Genomic DNA, 6,458 nt, shown 5'->3' on the forward strand with positions numbered 1-6,458 from the left:
TTCATTTTTGAAAAAAGCTGCTCACAGCAATATGTGCTTCCAAACATGCACAAATTGCACATTACAGGTTTTGCATTGTCGTACAGATGAGGATAGGTGGATTTCTGGACATATTCTTTAAAAAAGTTGGCAATTGGAACTGAATCGTATTTGGCCTTCAATATGTTGGATGATTGAAGTTCAATGTTCAACCAAAGACTGGCTGCTCTCTAGTAGCCTTCCACTGTAGTCCGGGAACATCGTGAATCTGGGGTGGTAAAAAGATAGACCCTTGGCCCCAGAGGCTCACACGACGACGAAGACGATAGAAGTTCAATTATTTCCATTTGCATCTCATGTGGCATAGTATTGACATCCATTGAAAATGGAAGGCAAATAAATCGAATCTGTTTTTTTGAATTTTTAAATCGCAAAATCGAGATTCAAAGTTAGTTTTAGTGGAAACGATAAGTGATATGTAGGCTACTTATCAGGGTTGGAAGGTTTACAAAGGCCAAAATTGGGAAAATAAGCAAAGTTGGAATTGATTAATTGAGTTTCCCAAAGACGTAGCTTGTTTACGAAGGCAGTAATATGATCATACATCTGATTAATAAATTGCTCCTTTCCTTGTAGTTGTAGCCTAAGTTTAGCTTGTTCATATGAGAAGTGAAATCAGTGAGAAAGGCTAAATCTGTTAACCAATCAGGATCACTCAGTTCATCAATGCCAAAACCTGCATTCTTTTGTTTCAAGAAAGTCACTATTTCGTTTCGCAAATCATAAAACCGTTGTAACATAGCACTGCGACTTAGCCATCTAACCTCGCAAAATACACCAGATCTTGATGCACACTGCACAGCATTCATCACTTCAAGTAAACTTTTGAATTGGCTGTGGTTAAGGCCTTTTGCCAAAACAAAGTTGATTATTTTAACAACAGTAGACATTGTTATGACATAAAATGAATTCATGCGTACATAATGATGAAACTTTAGTGTATGCACTAAAAGTAAGATCGTTCGAGGGCCGCAAAAAGTTTGTCCGCGGGCCGCATTTGGCCCGCGGGCCGCAGTTTGCCGACCCCTGTTCTTAGGGTTAAGAATGATTCTTTGGTATGATAAGTGATTTTATTGCTTTTTTGTTCTAAATTGCATAACAAAATACACCAATCAATCAGACTTTACTTTTGCCATTCACAGCACGAAACATACATCTGTTTTAATTTTGGTTACAAAGATCATAAAAGAGGCTTGCTTTTGGATTGTCAAAGCAGGAAATCCTCTTCATATAGCCTACTGTATGGTTTAGACATCCTCATTTACCAAGAAGACTTTCGGAAACATCGAATCATCTCGAAAATTGAAAAAAGAATTTGTTTGTATGGAAATCTATGTAATGGAAAGATTTTCAAAATTGAAAATGTGATTTAAAGAAATGTTAAAAATTTGCTGAACCAACAAGTGGAAGAAGACAAAAAGTAGGCTTAGAAATGAAAATTGACTTTTATTAAAAGAAAACTGTTCTGGGCTAATTTGCAATGGATTATTAGTTAGAGAACTTTCAATTATTGTAGTTATTTTTATCTTTAAATTGCCACTAAACTTAATAGCAGACTGCTAGCCTTACTCTTTCTTTTAAAAGCTGTGCTGCCAGACGAGTTTAGATCAATTATATTGTACTTAAATTAGTATAATAAGAATAGCCACATTTATATAGCGCCACATCTCCAATTCAAACTATCCTCTTGGGTGCTGTACATGACAATGGCGATAAATAATACGGTACTTTCAGTCATAATGTTTAGTGAAATAGAACGTTTTCAAGCGAGTTTTGAATTCATTTACACTTTCAGCTTCTTGTAGAGAGGACGCGATAGACCATGGTTACCAACCATCTTACAATCTCGTACCACTTGGATGCTCAATGGCCTACTGTCAAGCATACCACTTCTTGCAGAATAACTAATTTGATCGAAACATAATTTATTCAGAAGAATAATATACTAAAACAACACTAAAGCACCACAACTTAGCCTAATTTAATATTTTTGCTTTTGTTTACTGTCCACCAATTGGTCGACGCGCGGTGTAAATTTGCTAGCAGCGCATCGAAAGTCACTTCGGGGCGCACTTAGTCGGTTTCGATTTTTTGACTTGATGTTCATTATGACTGAAAATCCTTGCTCGCATTCCTACGTGGAAGGGAAAAACAGTAGCTGCGGAACAGCATGAGAAGCTAGCGTTGAATATAAAGAGGCCATACTGAGCCAGAAGTTTATTGGAAAACATTCCTTGTAACTGTTATTGAACAATTTATTCCGATGTATTTTAGCCAACAACTAGCATTATTCAACGCTATTTGTAGCTTAAGCTATAAAACAGTAGATGATATCTATCAAAAGCAATCATATTCATTTGACATAATTAACGCCCACTGTCCCACAGCATTGTAGTGCCTTTCAAAGCAACTATGCTCCTTGTTGACAATTGACATGACATCTATTTTGAAGATCGTAATGATACGAAACGACAAGAATAGTTATGTAACAATAAGAACAGGCTTCGGGAATTTTTTTTTTGGAAACAAAATCAGATAAACAAAATATAAAGTTGTGAATCCAGGTTTTTGTGAAAAAATGGAAGCTACCCGTGTACCACCTTCAAAGGCTTCGCGTAGCACTAGTGGAACGCGACCACAGGTTGGGAACCCATGCGGTAGACAGATCGATGTGGAGGCAAGGTGTGAAGGTGATTGTGGCACGTGGAGGTGAATCCGGCCACTCAGTAACGGGGACATCACCGGATCAAAACTGGACTTCTACTACTATTTTTACACAAGTAGGCAAACTATTCCTGCAACTGGCAGCAACAACTGGGAAGATGCGATTTCCAAATTGTGTCTTACATGAAGGGTTACATAATAGTAATTGATGTTGAGAACGCAAAGTTCTGGCAAGTTTATAATGAACAAGTAAAATGTCCAAATAGTTTGGAGCAAACCTATGGAAAACTTTATAAGTTAATAGACATATTTTGAAGCGAATACGATACAATACTGGAAGCCAATGCAGGGATTTTACTATAGGAGTAATATGCTCATGTTTACGTGTTAATAAAGTACGTAATTAGTCGAACGGCAGCATTCTGAACTCTTTGAAGACGCACAATGTAGGCTAAGTATGTGCAGTGTTATTTAACAATGAATTCAAATAATCAAGCTTGGATGTTACAAGTGAATGAGTCAAAGTTTCACAAGCATCAACATTTATGAACTGTCTGATGGAACCAATATTTCTGAGATGTAAAAAGCAAGATTTAACAGTGTCACTCACAAAGTTTTCTGAACACAAATGTTGATTTAATGTTAAACCATGGCTACCTAAAGATACGGCCTGATTGGTCACATTTTGCAGAAATTTTCAGGTTTTGCTAACTTTTGGCGAATATTTAAATAAACTTTTCTAAAAATTATATTTTTACGCTATTTTTACTGTTTTCCCCAGATGACACAATAGGTTCTTACAAAAACACATTTCCTAAAATGTAGCTTTCATGGCTCTGTTCTAAAAAGAAGTTTCCGTTCCCTGCATTAGACTATACACCATCTCAGAGGGGAGTAAAAAAAAGCTTTACTCTCCCCTACGGCTATGAATGCATAAATTTGGCACCAACAAACAAAAAATTAGTAAAATAAATTAAGTGTAATTTGCCGATGATTGAAATTTGTCATTAAAAACAGGAAAGCAGCTGACTTGATGACTGATACAATCTTTAAAAGTTAGCATGAAAACTGATCTCGACCGACAAGTATGACGATACAGTGATGGTGGATTGTTTATTCTGCATGCATTGCATAACTCCACAAAAAACTAATTGCTTACATGTCGTATTGGTTTTGTTATTTTGCATTCATTCTACGTCCGAAAAACATTTTAAATCTCACGTTCTTGTCACCTGATCAAAAAGAAACTTATTTTGTTGTGATGCTCGTTGTCACAATCAATAGGTATAGCTGACAGGGTAGGCGACATTATGTGTCTTGATCATAATGACCAAGCGTACCGTTAATTGTATAATTCTTACGAAATGTTATTATCGGTTACTGACCTGTAGTGGACCTTTGATTGCGAAATCTTTATTATGTAATGTACTTCCAGAAGAATCTGCATACGTGCAAAACTAGAAAGTTCTCCCACTTAATTGAGCAATTTGTCAGAGTAGGTTGTTATGACGTCAGAAAGATGTTCACTGGTAGTAAAACTTGACCAGAACAATGAGTTCTTATGGCGTAACATTATCGCACTTTCTCGAAGTTACTGGTCAAAGCAAACCGGCTATAAATAGTGACGTAATTTGCGTAATTGATGATTGAGATTATTATTGATGGAGATTGAAGTTGAAGTTGAAATTATGGAATAGGAGTAGATGAGAGTTGGTGCTATTAAAAGTTGTGATCGAGATTAGGGTTATATGAGAAGTTGTGAGTGAAGTAAGTGAAGTCGATTATAAGAGTATAAGGTATTGGAATTTAATGCTGTTTACAGTTATTTTGAGGATTTGTTGGAAATGCTGAACCATTCGTTAAAGTCCTTCAAGAATTTTCATTTGTTATCTCACAAGAAGAACTATTCGACCGTTTATTTGACTGAATTACGTTGATATCCCAACAAACTACGTCATTAATCTTTCCCAAGTCTGTTTCCTGGCTAGTAAGAGATAGAAACAACCGTGACACTCTTTCAGTGACGTGTGATCAATCTCATGATTGAAATTACTCAATTGTTAGTTGAATTAATTAAAACAATGAAGATTCATACGCGTCTTATCAATTTTTCAAATGGCGTGTTGAATTATGTAGGATGCGGAATTGACACCACTTGCACGTATGCAGTGGGTGTGTGTGTCAACAAAAAGAACCACCATATTTTTTGTCAACATTTCCACACATTAGACGCGAGATCAGTTTTCAGAAAAAGGGCTATAGGGAAAATTTCAACTGGTATTGTATTTTGACTTCGAAAAACCATTGAGCAAAATGTTTCACATTTACTTTTTTTACGAAGTTCCAGTTTGCTTCTTTTTAGAATTACGACTTTTATATTTCTTGTATGTTTATAACGAATAGTGTTTAATAAAGAATAGAAAGACCACCTAAGGCTCATTCAATATTGATATAATGGAGGCTAAGGAAATTGGAACATTTTCTGTTTTTATTTTATGTATAAGCTATAGTTAACCTATCTAACTTGCGTAATCAATTTAGCTGAACTTGAAACAAAACAGAACTTAACATTAAAAAGAACAGCCGAGATAAAACAAGCTTTCCCAGAAATAAAACCGATTCTTTGCAATAAAACAAAAAAGCTGAAAAAATTAATTCCTTTGAGACGTAGTGCAGCGCCGGTCTTAGGGTAATTCGGGCCCTGTGCGGAATATACTTTGCGGGCCCTAACGACAATGATCCAACTCAGTAGCGTAGCTAGGTATTTTAAAAGGGGAAGGGGGCGGTTGACGGTCGGCAGTCGAAGCCTGACGGCGTGATTGCTGAAGGCGAAGAGTAACGGCGTAACCGCTGAAGGCGACACCCACCGATGGGGGGTCTGGGGGGCTTTCCCAGAAAATTTTGAAAAATTACTTTGAATTTGGGGCATTCTGGGAGCATGTTCAACAAAAATTTGGGTATGAATATTACTGTAAAATGGTGCTGTCCGGTGGCATAGCAAAAGAGTAAGATCATGCTTTTTTTGGCATTTTTCGGAAATAAAGCTATGTCTCTATGTTGAGTCTGGATGCAACCTATTTCGTCTCCTGAAAAGATTGAGAAAATTTTGAAATGTTTGCGGCAACTCCGAGCAGCGGCTTCGGTTCTGTTGTTTTTTGTTTCTCAATCTTTGCAGGGTACGAAATGTTCAGGGGTCGAAATAGGTTGCACCCGTTGAGTCTCGTAAAGTAAATTGCGGGCCCCCTAATTTGCGGGCCCTGTGCGATCGCACGGTTTGCATACCCCAAAAACCGGCACTGCGTAGTGCTTCCGCAGAATGCAAATAACGACGTTTTATACCAAGTGAAGTGAGCCAAACCAGATCTTTCTTTTAAAAATATTAAAACCAGACAATTAAAGCAAAAACCGGAGCATCTTTCTTTAACTGGTAATTTTTTTTTTTTGAAAGCGGGCATCCGGCAAACAAAGGCAAACTCATGTGAAACAATTTAACGACAAGGCAGAAACAATCATTTATAAAACATGTAATAGGAACACTCGGTCTAACTACTACTTATCCGAGGTTGCCCATGCCTGGCTCAGGCAAGGCAATTGAAGAAATGCTGTGTTGATACTGAGAATATTTCAGTTTGTTTTGTAAGTTTTACTTTGCATTAAAAATGTTGTACTACAGCAGAACTTTGTTGTCGCTTTTATCTGTTTATGAAGAAACAAACCTCTTTATCAATAAAAATTTTACTGAATTAGGCTATGCA

This window comes from Aplidium turbinatum, chromosome 2, assembly GCF_918807975.1.
Source record: "Aplidium turbinatum chromosome 2, kaAplTurb1.1, whole genome shotgun sequence".
Classification (NCBI taxonomy): domain Eukaryota; kingdom Metazoa; phylum Chordata; class Ascidiacea; order Aplousobranchia; family Polyclinidae; genus Aplidium; species Aplidium turbinatum.